Here is a 15246-nt window from a genome sequence, read left to right on the forward strand (position 1 = left end):
AAATTAAATTGTCCAGTATTTCTTTTCATCCAGCAAGAAAAAAATACTTTAAATGGCATGAAGAGAAGAAATAAAGAAGTATCCTTCCTTGACATAAAACATCCAGGTTCAGGCAGTTCATCCAAATAAAAACTGTTCCATCCTCTCAGTTTCTAGTTTGTGCAGAATATACCAGAGTAAAGTACATAGTAGTAGGAAAATCGTAATGCCACTTGATGAAAAGGAGCATGTTTTCAGGACGGGAGATAATATTTTGAAGTTCAAACAATGGAGATTTTTCCCCCACTGTGGAGATTATATCAAGACTATAGCATGGTAGTATATGCTAATCTAATTTACTTTTGCTCTTAAAGTAGAAGGGGAATTTTCTGTGCCATGCTTCCACCTTTTATCCTAGCTGTTTATCAGTTAGTTTAGGTGCAGTTTTGTAAATTAGTAATTGCACTAGATTGGGCTGAGATTTGCCATATGTGACCATGAGCAACTTATACATCCTGTCTGAATATCAGTTTTCTCTTCTATTTCAGTGATCCCTTGTGATCTTCCTAGAATGCACTACCCACTTACAGACTAAGACACACTATCAGTCAACGGCCAGACTATACGTAAAAATGAAATTCTGATCTGCAATTTTCAGCAATCGGCACAGGAAGCCAACTTACTACCTATAATAATAAATCCAAGAAGTCTGACTACTATCACTATCAACCAGTCCAGGAAGCCAAACAATCACCCCTGAAACTACTGACTCCAAATGGCCAGGACTTGAGTAACAATAAAAAACTTCATGAATTTTTCCTCTATTTCCAATTTCGGACCAACCAGAGCAAGTCAAATGCGTACCCCTAACCAATCACATAACATGTCCTGCTTCTAGTTAGCTGCCTACAGCTTCTGCATGTCAACTTCCTCCAGTCAAGGTTACCAGAGACTTTCCCTTTCTTTCCAGTATAAAGCTTTTCCACTCTTCTGCCTGCTTTGAATCTCTGTCAAATGTCAATTGGTTGCGGCTGACTTCCTCGCTACAGCAAGTTCTGAATAAAGAGCCTTTAATTGTTATCATTTGGGTAGGTCTTTGTTTATTTCCACCCCACTGTTTAGGTGCCAACCCCTCCACCATGAACCTGTATAACAACCTCATAAATTACCTCCCTTCCCTCAGTATTGCTCCTCCAAACTGTCTTGCATTCATGACCCAGTGCTTGTCATAAATGCAAATTTATTTATATCAATCCCTGTTTTAACACTGCTTTGGTTTTCCATCGACCTCAGAGTAAGGTTTAAAGTTTTTAGCTAGACTGATTTGCTTTCTTCATACATGTTTACTTCTTTTTGGACACTCAACCCTGTTTGTGTGATATCAAAATTCTTAGTGTTCTCAAAATATGCCATATTCTCTCTCACTTCAATGCTTCTGTACACGCAAACTTGATTTTCTTCATGTGGTAAATTCTCATACCTCCTTAAGATTTAGCTTAGTCATCACCTCCTTGGTGAAGTCTTCCCTAACCTTGGTAGTCTGTACTGCCTTCAACCAAACATGTATTTCTATATTTTATGTGATTTGCTTAGATGTATCCTTACTCAATTCAATGTTATTCTATGTAGGTGTTCAGTAAATTCTGAATGCATGAATGAATGATTGAAAGAAAGAATCTTTACATAAGTGAGTTCCCATATGTACCTATGTCAAACTCACAGGACCTAATTACAGTCGGCTCTCCCATATCCACAGGTTCCACATCTGCAGATTCAATCAGTCACAGACCAAAAACATTCAGAAAAAAAAATTCCAGAAATGTGCAAAAAGCAAAACTTGAATGTCCTGTGTGCTTGCAACTACTTATATAGCATTTACATTGTATTTACAACTATTAACAAAGCATTTACATTGTATTAGGTATTATAAGTAATCTAGAGATAATTTAAAGTATGAGTGGATGTGTATATGTTATATGCAAGCACTACACCATTTTATATAAGGGACTTGACCAGTTGTGGATTTTGGTATGGCGGGGGGCGTGGGCCTAGGACCAGTCTTCCATGGATACTGAAGGATAAGTGTAGTTTTCTTTGGTGGCCATTGTAATAGGTATTAGAGCAGTTACCTTATATTAACTCCTACAATGGGCCAGGTAGGGTGGTAGTTGTCTTATATTCATCATCTCCTTACTTCTCACAATAATTACACAGGGTTCGGTATTAGTTCCTCTTGTCTATGGATGATTAAAGTTCAAAGAGGTTAACCAACTTGTCCAAGGACACATAGTTAATGAATGGTCAAACCAGTATTTGAAAGCAGATCAGTCTGAAAATCAACAATGAGATCTTATGAGGAAAAGGAAATTTAGCTTCTCATATTAAAATCATATGAATGTAAGACATAATCTACCAGAAGCCAGATATATGTTATAAGTCAAGAATCATGGTAGGAGAATCCATAGTTTACATTAGGGATCACTCTTGGTGCTGTATATTCTGTGGGTTTAGACAAATTTATAATGACATGATTCCATCATTTTAGTATCGTATAGAATAGTTTCACTGCCCTAAAATACCTCTGTGCTCCACCTTTCCATCCCTTCCTCTCTCCTAACCCCTGACAACCACTCATCTTTTTACTGACTCCATGGTTTTGCCTTTTCCAGAATGTCAAAGAGTGGGGATCACACAGCATGTAGCCTTTTCTGATTGGCTTCTTTCACTTACTAATATACATACAAGTTTCCTCCATATCTTTTAATGGCTTGATAGCTTATTTCTTTCTAGTGTTAAATATACTCTATTGTCTGCATGTATCACAGTTTACTCATTCACTTACTGAAGGACATCTTGGTTGTCTTCAAGTCTTGGCAATTATGAATAAAGCTGCTATAAACATTTGTGTGCAGGTTTTTTCAATTCCTTTGGGTAAATATCAAGGAATAAGATTCTGAATCATTTGGTAAGAGCATGTTTAGAAACTGCCAAACTGTCTTCCACAGTGGCTATTCCATTTTTATTCCCACCAATGAATGAGAGTTCCTGTTGCTCCACATGCTTGCCAGCATTTGGTATTTTCAGTGTTCTGGATTCTGTCCATTTTAATAGGTGTGTAGGCGTGTTCTTTTTAAAATCTATTTAGTGCCAAATGTCTCTCATTTCTGTGCTTTTTTCTTTTGGGGGGGCGGATTTCGCTGTTTAAAATGTCCCCTAAGCATAGTGCTGAAGTGCTGTCTAGTGTTCCTAGGTGCAAGAAGATTGGGATGTGCCTTATGGAGAAAATACATGCACTAGGTAAGCCTTGTTCAGACATGAGTTATAGTGCTGTTGGCCATGAGTTCAATGTTAATGAATAAACAATATATAATAAAGTGCATTTAAACAGAATTACACATAAAACAAGATTATGTATTGATAGGTTGACAAAAATGTTGAGACTAGAGATTCACAGGAATATAACCCTGTATTTCCTCTAGGAGCAATGGTTCAGTATTCATGAACCATAGTGTTCCCAGTAATTTTATATAAAATAACTACTGTGAATAATGAGAACTGACTGTATTCTCTATGGCCTGCAATATAATTTGCAGTATTTGGATCGCATTTTCTCTGTGAAGGGAGGAAGAATAAAAAGTAAGAAGCAAGAATGTGTGATTTGATTTTCCTTCTGCTTAGAGGTCTTGCCCAAGAGAAATTTTCCAGGTTTGTGCATCATAGTCATTAATGTTTTTTCAAAATGATTTCTTTCTCTCTCCTTCCCTGGGGTAGGGTAGAACTTTACTTCCTGGGCCCTGGTGGTTGGTTAGGATAATTTGAGTTCTGGAAGGAAGTGATTCCAGAAGGATTCTTCAATCTCTCATGGAGACCCTCCAGAGCTCTCTTTCCCTCTTCCAAGGTGACATACAATGTTTAAGATGGTAGCCTATGTCTTTGAGTCAAGATGACATGGAGCACAGCCATCAGTTAACCTACAACGGGCATGTATTAATAGCATGAATGAGAAATAAAATGTTCTTCTTTGTAAGCTACTGACGTTTGGGCGTTTATTTTTTCATGTATTAAAACTTAGCCCTTTCTAATTGATACAATGCGTTATTTTAACAGTTCAGTGGAGATGGTTGTGCGCTGAGGAGAACCCAAAGAAAAATAAAAGTAAGGAATATAAAAGATGAAATATGATATACCATGCTTTTGGTAAGGCCAGAGAACTTTAGTTCATAATAATTCTTATTTCTTGTCAGTTTCTCTAGAAGCGTCGTCTAAATCAGTTGTTTTCATACTTTATTGCCTATCAGAATCACCTAGAAATCTTGTTAAATATTCAGATTCCTGACCCTAATCACAGGTATTGTGATTCAGGAGGTCTGAAATGGACCACAGAAATCTTCAGTTTAATAGGTCTTCATTCCTAGAGTCCTAATGCCAGTGATCTATGAATCACACTTAAGAAACACAGCTTTAATTATTTTGGAAATTATTATAAATAAAATAAATTATTAAGGTCATTTTATAAAGGGTTACCTTTTACCACAAATCTAGATGCATATTAGCTGACGGGACATACCTTTTATGTTCATACTGATACGTTTTTCAACTCTTTCATTGGAAGACAAAGACATTTTAACACACTTGTATGGTTTCTGCCATACAATATTGGCAGTCTCTGCTATTAATATGTGGCCCTAAGATCGTTTAAGTGATAACAGAAGATACGGCAAATGTAATAACAGTTTCTTCAGCCACTTAGCAAGACTGCTGAAGGAGAGATAAAGAAGAACCCCTTAACCAATTGAAGTGACAGCAAGGTGAGCTTCAGATAATCAGGGTGTAATTGCATAAACTGGAATTAAGCTAGGGAGTAAAGGCCAACAATGAAGGAAGAGGAAGGGTTTTTCTGAAATACATAACAGACTCTTTTTGTATTTTACGTAGAAACATGCCTCCAAATAAGATTGTCTATAACCCAGAAATCACTGGGAGGGACTTAATTGAGTGTCAACAGTCCCTTAAAACAGAGAACTCTGCTTACAGAGCCACACACCCTATTTTACCTATACAAGGTAGGACTCCTAAATAACACTGCAGAAGAAAGGTGTTTTCAACAATATTTTTTCCTGATTTTTTTTCTTGTTATTGTTCTTTGGTTTGGTCTTGTTTTATTGTGCCTGAACAGACTAATTCTTCACAAGTACTTTAGAGAAAATAATGACAACACATCCATTCCTTAAGGCCCTTTGCACAAATGTGCTCTGTGTTAAAGGTTGTGAGACACATACCTTTCCCTTACTTTACTAGGGAGAGTTTCTACCTTGACTTAAAGGTGCTGATGATACTTGGTTATTTTCTTATCTGAGTCTGAAAGTGATCCAATAAACAAGAGTCCCCAGAATCTAAAATCTGAAAGAATAGGGGCAGAGTTGGGGCCAAAAATTTTATACTCGGAAACATAATCTTATAGCCAGAGTGAACAAGAATTCTTATATAGCATAACACATTAAGATAATTCTGAAACTCTTAAAATATCATCAAAGAACTTCCTCTTGCCTCATAAAGGCTAGGCAAAAGTGTCCCTCCAATGCGTTCCCATTATGTTGTTTACTTTGTCTAAGTGAAGCATTTTCTTTCACTGAAAAGTCATTGCCTGTTGGTTTCTGTATTGTCTGTATTTCTGTATTGTCATTGCTGGATCATGAGTTCATGGAGGACAGGGGTAGTTTCATACTCACTGTTGTGTTCTGCTCCAGTTTTGATGGCAAAGAATGGGAACATATTTGAGATAATAAAAATAATTGTTTAAAAAACTCTAATTGATGGACTAAGTAAAATGGTGGCCCACAAGAATATATTTTAAGGCTTTATTCAAGTACAGGGAGTGAGATGCAGCTGGACCTCAAGGTGGATTAGAATAAAAATATGAAACTGACATCACTCTTTTTACATCTCTCTGACCCCATCATGTCTCTTGTTTTTCTCCTACTCTCTGGGTAGCTCTCCATTTTCCCTTTCTTGACCACATGCTGTTGACTATTCATACTGCATGAACCCAGCTTACCTTATTTCAATAAAACCTCCCTAATCCAACATTAAATACTGATAAATGACTTCCAAGTGCTCACAGAGAAAGTCTGATTTGTCCAGTTTCTTCCTGTGCAGGGCCCTATCATCAGCTTGTATCAATACATACTTCCCTTCAGGTCAATGTTAGTGGGGGATGAGAGAGAACAGTAATATGGTACACCGCTCACTGCCCAAGTAACAAAAGTTGTGGGAATGAGCAGACTCCCTGATAAAGCAGCACAGACAAGGCAGTTCCCTCAAAGGTGTCTCATACTTAATACCTGATACCTAAGGGGCATCAAAATTATGTTTTAAATGAATGAACAAATGAATGTGGCAGACATTGTAGGTAACATGCCAAACAGTTTCCCCTTACTTCCCTCTAAAGTAATCCCACTTTAGCTCAATATTGGGTGGCATTAGGCTCAGGGAATGTGGACCCAGCTTGGTGGGGTACTGGCGATAGCTTACATTGGTTTGAGGGAGCCAGTTATGCACCTGTCTTCCCAACTCTGCCTTAGTGAAGCCATGTTTGTAGCTTGAAATCATCAGCCATGATGAGAGTATTTGCACCATAAAAATCAGTCAATGTTGCAATCAGCGCTTGCTTTTTTTTCCTCCCCGGAGTGCAGGTTATTAAACATTTATCATCATACTACTGGCACAGCCAGAATCATGGCTGGCCTACGCTAATAATGGAAATCCCAAGCCTCATTTTTTAGGAATTGATTAAGGGAAGAACCTGTGACCCATTTCTATCAGTGGGATCTTGGCTTTCTTGGATTTGCTTCTGAAATAAAAAGAAAGATGCTTGGATTTCCTACCTTTGAATATTGCCTTTTAAAAATGTGATACTTGTAGCCAATTTGCAATCAAGAGAGGCAAGCTTAGAAATGAAATAGAGGCTTACAATGAATGAAAAGAAATATGAAGGAAAAAAAGAAACCCTGGGTTTTTGATGACCCAGGATCAAATGTGGAAATGTCCTGCCTCAGGTATCTTGTTAAGTGTCAACAAATGACCTTCATTTCTAAGGGCAATTTTCATTGAATATTCTATAACTTGCAGTGAAAAGTTACAGTGGATGGATGGATGGATGGATGGATAGATGGGTGGATGCATGGATGAATGAATGAATAAATGGATGAATGAATGAGATCATTTATTTAGGTGTGTACTGGGCAAAAAAATACCTGGGACAATTCCATGTATGCACAGGTATGTGACACATGTCCCACTGCACTTTTACTTTATCCTTTAGCACTGTAATATATTTTAAACTTCTCTTTTTTTTAAAAATCATGTGTGAACAGAGAACTTCTTACTAAAGAAGGAGTATGAACATTACCCGTTTACATAGCTATATACATTCAGGAACCTTCTCAATGAAGGACACCTGTTCTTCTCTGCCACCCACTAGAAAATATTCTAACTTTTAAATAGAAAAATGGGAAACTTCTGGGATTTTTAATTTCCAATACTAGCAACTTAAATTCGAAGGTGTAATTTGTATATTTGTGTGCATGTATGAGCATGCATGTGGGAATGATGGTTTTTTTAATTTTATGTTTATTACACAATCAGTTATTGTTCTTATAATGAACATGACTGAAATACAGCAAAAATTAAAGCCATTATGTGCAGTGAGGATGATTCATAGCACGATTTTTACACTGACATTCTTCTTTCTCTATTTTGAGTCTGGGTGATGGGTTCAGACAAACACAGGTCTTTGCTGGCTGGTGAGAAAAGTCACTAGTCCCTATCCTACCAGGTCAGCTGCAATGAATCATTGTTTTTTTCTTCATCCCACACTTTTGCCAATGAATCCAAGTTCTCTCCAGAAATGCTAATGTGTTGTGATTCCAGAGAAGAGGAAAGGTATTCCAAGGCATACTTGACCATGGATGCTACCTAAGGGGTAACTAATGAAAGACAACATGTCAAAGCCTGGCCACTTTATTCTTCTAGGAAAAGAAAAGTCAGGTAGCTAAGGTGAAAGGTTGTTTCTTTTTTTTTTTTTTAAAAAAAAAACAACCTTTTTTTTTTCAGTCCCCAGTTACCCTTCTCAGGACTAGCTATATCCATAATAATAGCAAAAATGTTGTTCTGGATGTTACTTCTTTCAGTTTCTATTAAAACTGTAATGGTGCCTGCTTCCATTATACATTTCCCTGTATATTTCAATCAAAATGTCACCTAGCCGCTGTTCCTAGAGTGCACTTACTACTTTCATTAAAACCAATAAAACCAAGAAATGACAAGGGTGCAGGTGGGTGTAGGCAATTAAACTCCTACTGTATGTATTGTTAAATAGCAGTTGAGGAAAGAAAGAAGCCCTATTGAACACCTGTCCCTTCTTTTTGAATGGCGGCTAAGAAATCCACTTAGCTAGCTATTGTCTGCTTATTTTCCTGACAGATAATGTGAAGAACAGGCAGTTATGCGGCCAGTAATTCAGCATTAATTTTTTTCTTCACAAGAGTGCTGTGGACACTGAGTGCAGTAATGGTGCCTGATCATGATTTAGGGGGGTAAACAATACAATCAGAGATGATGGGCAGGAGATAAAAGCCCTTTATAGGTCTGTTCCACTTGCCAGTCGGAGCTGTGGTTCTTGCTGGCACCTGTTATTATTTTTTTATCTCTTTCAAATGAAAGTCTGAAGAGTTAATCATTAAAACATTTGCCTTGTGTGTGTGTGTGTGTGTGTGTGTGCACACGTGTTGAAAGAAGAGACAAATGAAGACTCTACAATGTTGCTTTCCATCTTTTCCCACCATATTAAAAATGTTGGTGGCTGCAAAAGACAGCTGTTAAGCCATGCATTGTTTATGAAGCTTCCTCCTGTGAGCTTCTATCTCAATTGAGAAAATTACCACATTTCCTTTAATAAACCGGGACCTTTTGCTAACCCACCATTATTGCTTATTTCATTCTGTTAGGAAACACCGACTCCTAACATGCACAACAAAAATTTGTTCCCACCAGACCAAATTAAAATTCTTTCTTGCTCTTATTCTTTCCCCCCCTCTCCTGCTTCCTCCCTACCTCTTCTTCCTCTCCCCACCTCTCTTTCTGTCTCCTTCATCTTACTAAGTCCCTGCTCCTAAATGCTAGCCACCCAAGCAATTTCACAGACCAGCTGAATGAAGACTCTCTGGAGAGGAGTTAAAGAGAAGGATTAGATACAACTGTTCTCTGGCCAGCCTTTGAGACCCCTTAGCAGAAAAACAGCAGACAGATCTTGTGAATTATCTCCCAGTCACTGACGCAAACACTCAGAATAAATCACAATTGAATAACTGCTTTATTAGGTAAAATTTATCGATCTGTTATAGAAAGAAAAAAACAATATAAGCAAAAGAGGACAGGCCCTGCTAAAATAGCAAGCATAAAACCTCCCATAAATCCTCTCATTTCAAATATTTGATATTTAGTGTAGAATACGTTCCTGGAGAAGTTAATCTTTGTGTAGTTTATGTTGTCTGGAAGGAAACTACATAACCCAAGACCTTAAAGCCCATCAGTTAGTTATTAAAATACACACTGATTAAGTACGGTGACCTCAACTTCCAAGCCCCAAATCAGGAAACATATTTTTCCAGTGCTTTTTTTTTTCTCCTTAAAAAATTAATCTGGTAATATTTGGACCATGAAAACATTAAGTCTGAATAAGATCACTTAAAGTTATCCCTACCCAAAATATCTGAGTTATAGACTTTCTATCCGTAGGAGCCACCTCTACCCAACTCATGAACTTCTTAACACTATTTCTTCATACTCACTCATTTCATGAGCATCTCACTCATTCATCCGTTCAATCAGACAGCCTTTAATCATTCCATTAGCATGGAACTGTGCTGTTGTTCTACCACTTTAATACTTGCCAAATCCTTCAGTTTTTTTAAAGTTAAATTCTGTTTCCTTATAGAGCAAAGTTGATGAATTCTGAACCTGTTTATAGCGTAAATTTCTCATTTGTTGTGATCCTTGCAGAGCTGTCCATGGTGCTGAATAAATGAAGCTCTTCTTAACTCCCCTAGAATTCTACTCTACAATTGGAACTTTATTATCTAGTCCCCCGATTACACATCAATCCCCTTCTCCCATATCAAAGAGGACTTACTCAGATTGGTGTTTGAAATATATAACCTCACGGCAGTGTTTAGGTGTATTATTTTATTTGGCTATCTAGAGGTCCTTGAAAATGTACCCATGTAAATATTATCTATCTCAAATATATATAAAAAAGCTCAAAATTGGCAGAAGTTTTGCACATCAACTAACATGGTACTATGAACAACTATATACTAATTAATGAAGTTCATACTTATGTCTATTAACTGATGATAAAATGACAGATACGTGATAATAAATAGTCTAGGAAATGTCAGAGGACTGTTTGCAATTAGATGAAAGCAGCTTTAATATTGGAAAGAATGAGAAAGTAGATCCATGAGAGAGTTACCCTCAAGTATGATATATATTCAGGAAATCATTATTAAAAGCAATTGTATAAGCTGCTAATTTATGTGTCCTCAAACTGTGAGGATATACATGTACCACAGCAATGCTGCATAGTCAGTGGTCTATAACATATGACAGTCATCAGAGACTACATACCATCCCCAGTGAGTAAACACTACCCACCACTGATTTATAGATCAAAACTCTCACTCAACTCTACAAGATTACTGACATATGAATGATATGATAAAAATCAGGATGAATCAAAATGTCTCTAAATTAATTGTGGTTACTTGTGATGTTCCTTTCATAGTCACTTCAAGAATCTTAAAATTATATGCAAGTGAAATATGTTATAATTAAATTAGAAGGACTAGTATGGGGAAAACCTTAAAAGACAGTATCTGTTCCTCCTTATATTTCTAAGTCAATTAAAAAATACAGGTAGAAGAAAATTCCTAATAAATGCAGGAAAAATAATTTAAAACTTTTATATGAAATTTATAGTAACACTAGATTATTTTTATGTAATATTGTCTCCTATTGGTGATGTTTATCAAATCATACGTCAACTGTAGAATAAAAAATATTATTATAGGTCTTGGAAATTTCTACTTTCCAGAATTTTATCTAGAAACTGTATATTAGAAAACTGTAGATTGTGAAATACTTGGTGATTAAGCACATTTTAAGGAAAACTGTTGAACCGTAACTGATGTTTTATGTTAGGACTTAGTAATAAAATACTTTCACAGCTTCTTTTCCTAAAACTGATGATGATGAAAAGCAACTGGCTTCTTAAATACATCCTTCCAAGCATCAATATATATTTTGGTAAAGAAGAAATGATAGGCTATAAATCTATAAAATAGTTCATCTTAATATGGGAATTAATCTCATTAATTTCACCTTTGTTTATAACACTTATCTGATAATGTGATTTATAATAAGAAATATATATCTTGGTCTTATCCACTGGTTCCTGGCTCACAGGTCCCCAAACCCTTGTAATTTCTCAAGTGATTAGAGCAATATTGGCCTCTTTTTATATAATATTTGATTTTTGTCCTCCATTCCTGAAATAGCTTTAAATCCATAAAGGTGAAGTGGATGTCTTTTGTTATTCACAACAAGCCCCCTACAACCACACCTGAGTTTACATTAGTGAGGTGACTGTTAGAAAGCACAGGAACTGAGGTTGGTTACCAGGGGAGCAAACCATGTGATAGGAGGGTTGAAACTTTCAGCCCACCATGACCTCAGGGGTGGAGAGAGGGGTGGATGTTAAATCAATCACCAATGGCCAGTGATTTAATCAAGCATTCCTATCTAATGAAGTCTCCCCTAAAAATGCATGAACTAAGGGGAGAGCTTCTGGTTTGGTGAACTTGTGGAAGCTCAGAGAGTGGTGCCCCTGAAGGTGGCATGGAAGCTTTTTACCCCTTCCCACATATCTTTCCCTATGCATCTCTTCCATCTGAATTACAATAGTCTCCCTGTCTGCAGTTTCACTTTCTGCAGTTTCACTTACCCACAGTCAACCACAGTCTGAAAATATTAAGTGGAAAATTCCAGAAATAAACAATTGATAAGTTTAAAATTGTAAAGCATTCAGAGTAGTATGTCCTGTGCTGTCCCACCTGGAAGGTGAGTCATCCCTTTGTCCAGCTTACCCCGCCCCTTAGTCACTTAGTAGCATCTTATTAGATCGACTGTCTCGTTACTGCAGTGCTCATGTTAAAGTAACCCTTATTTTATTTAATAACGGCCCGAAATCGCAAGAGTAGTGACGCTGGCAATTCAGATATGCTAAAGAGAAGCTGTAAAGTCTTCCTTTAAGGGAAAAGGTGAAACTTCTCCCCTTAGTAAGAAAAAAAATCATATGCTGAGGAAGCTAAGATCTACTGTAAGAATGAATCTTCTATCCATGAAAGTGTGAAAAAGGAAGAATAAATTTGTGCTAATTTTGCTGTCATACACCAAAATGTAAAAGTTATGGCCACAGTATGTGATAGTGCTCAGATAAAATGGAAAAGGCATTAAATCTGTACAATAAGATACTTTGAGAAATACACCATATTCACATAACTTTTATTACAGCATATTGTTATAATTGTTCTAATTTATTATTGGTTATTATTTTTAGTCTCTTACTGTGCCTAATTTATAAATTAAACTTTATCATAGGTATGTATGTAGAGGAAAAAAACATAGTATATATAGAATTCACTACTATCTGCAGTTTCAAGCATCCACTGGGAGTTTTGTAATGTATATGCCATGGATAAGGGGGGACTACTGTATACCCTTTTATAATAAATGGGTACTCTACTAAGTAAACTGTTTTCCTGAGTTCTGTGAGCTGTTCTGGCAAATTTACTGAATCCGAGGAGGGGGTTATGCAAACCTCTAATTCATAGCCAGTCATAGCACAGGTAACATAACAATTCATAGCACGGGTAACAGCCTAGACTTGCAATTGGCATCTGAAGTTGGGGGAAAGGGAAAGACAGGATTGTGGGACTGAACCTTTAACCTGTGGTATCTGACGCTAACTCCAGGTAGACAGTGTCAGAATAGAGTTAAATCGCACGACATCCAGCTGGTATTACAGCATTGCTTTGTGTGTAGAAAATCCACATATCTGGTGTCAGAAGTGAAGTAGTTGACAGAAGAGGAGAAATACAGGAGGTGAGTTTTTCCTTAGAGCATGCACGGAGGGTGAGTTTTCATGGGCAAAATGAAACCGTTATTCTACTTTGAAAACGCTTCAGTTTTTCTTAATGATCAAATGTAGTGTCTATGGATATCTAAATCAGTGTTGATCAGAAGAAATAACTTTGCTTCTAGTCCTGAGGCCATATATCTGTTTCGAGAGAGAGAGAGATCCTTAAAATCTTATGTGATAATTCTATCTGCTGAAGATGGGAAAGACAGAAACAGAAGAGCAGAATCTCGGCCAGAACTCATTACGATAAGGGCAGTTATGTAAAAGGCAATTGTTTGTTTTGTGGGTGCGTGCGTGTCTTTAATTTATCTGAGGGCGCCAAAGACTCTTGGCCAGTGAGCACAAAAGACAGGGAGAGCAAGCAATTGCTGTGTGGTTTCTAGCAACCTGCTCTACTCTAATTCACAGAAACCTCCAGGCGAATGGCCTCCACAATTCCTCATTTCCAGGTCTCCTTCACAGAGTTAGCAAGTCATACATGCAAATCAAAGCTGACCCCGAAACACTTGGTTTATCTCTGCTGTTCAAAAATATGCCAGAGGGAGAAAGACAAAAAACATGCCGAACATTCTTGAGATCTTGCAGACTCACTGTTTGCCCTTCTACCCCTAGTTTAACATCTCCATAATGATGATGATAATTTGACTACTGTTTTCTCCTCAAACACTTCAGTCAGCTTCTCATTTCCCTTTGTGATGGCCTCAAGAATTATCTCTTCTCCTTTATGGTTTCTGGATCAAGTGTCTTTCTGACCAAAATTTTTTCTTCTTCTTGATGGGGGAATGTTTGTCTAAATCTCCTGACTTAATAAGGTCTACTTCTACTAACAAGATGTAACATACAAAATATTCCCACATTAATTGTCAAATACAAAATCTTTTATGATAAAGAACATTTCCTATGTATACTTTAGCTAAATTTTTTTCCATATTTTAATGCAATAAATTGGAGCTAGCTTTATAGCAAGTCCTCTCATGTAAAGCCTGTATCTCCCCCCATCCACAAGCCTTACCTATGTATGAAAACTCACGATCAAACTTTCTGTTGTTTCAGTCTCACATATGAGTGTTTAAACAGCTGAATTATTTGGAGTTGCAAAGGTATCCAAAATAAAAATAAAAATAATATATATTATATTATAACCATACATTACAAATTGAACATACAATATTATATTTAATACACAAATTATAATATAATAATGTTCTTAATAACTATAATTATTATAAAATATAATGTTATATATGATATAATACTTATTGTTTTAAAAGCAGAAAAAAGGAGTGGAGGCTATATGGGAGGGAGTAAAAAAATGGGTTTACTTTAATCTTCTATAATACAACTTAAAGGAAAATTGTAAATTTATAAAGCAAAGAATAGAGTCAAGTGTGAGCCTACTATTTTAAAGTAAGGTGACAAGTACCAGATTAACTAGAATATAATTAAAATGGTTACAGTTTAGGAATAGGAGTGGGCACAAGAGTGAGGAAGTGGGATGGAAGGATGATTTAGTTTCCATTTTATACCCTTCTGTACTATTTGGACTCAATTAAAAAGAAAAGAATGTACTTATTTTATGATTTCCAAGAAATTGAACTGAGAAAGTATCATCACTGTAAATAAACTCCGCACTAGCCAATAACACTTACTTGTCAAGTGCCATGCTTACTTCATTGCTGACTCGATGCCTGACACTGAATTTGATTTCACCCTCATTTGTCAAAGGTCATCACCTCTGATATCCAGCACTCAGAAGGGAGATGAACCTCTCCACCACTTGGTCATGGATATATTAGTACTTCCCTACGTGGCTTTCTACGAGAATGGAGAGGAAGACACAAGGCCATTCCAGCAGCTGTGGGTTAGTGGAAAAAGCACGGGTCATGGATTTATAAGTTTTGAATTCAAGTTCTAACTCTACTGTGCCACACCCAATCCATCACTTAATTTCTCCTCGATTCAGCTTCTTTTGTGTAAAGGAGGTGTTTGAGATTTGTTGAGGGAATGAA

At 36.7% G+C, this 15246-nt stretch overlaps 1 pseudogene across 1 annotated transcript in view; it reads right to left on the reverse strand.

Moving 5' to 3' along the window:
• LOC309664303 (zinc finger protein 33B-like) overlaps positions 1 to 12017 on the reverse strand; it is a 37923-nt pseudogene extending 25906 nt beyond the window's left edge. Inside the window, exon 1 of the transcript in view lies at positions 1 to 12017. This exon is cut by the window's left edge and continues 25906 nt beyond it. The product of the transcript in view is annotated as a zinc finger protein 33B-like (transcript).
• Positions 12018 to 15246: the final 3229 nt, after the last annotated feature.

This window comes from Balaenoptera physalus (assembly GCF_965194825.1).
Source record: "Balaenoptera physalus genome assembly, chromosome: 7".
Taxonomy (NCBI): Eukaryota; Metazoa; Chordata; class Mammalia; order Artiodactyla; family Balaenopteridae; genus Balaenoptera; species Balaenoptera physalus.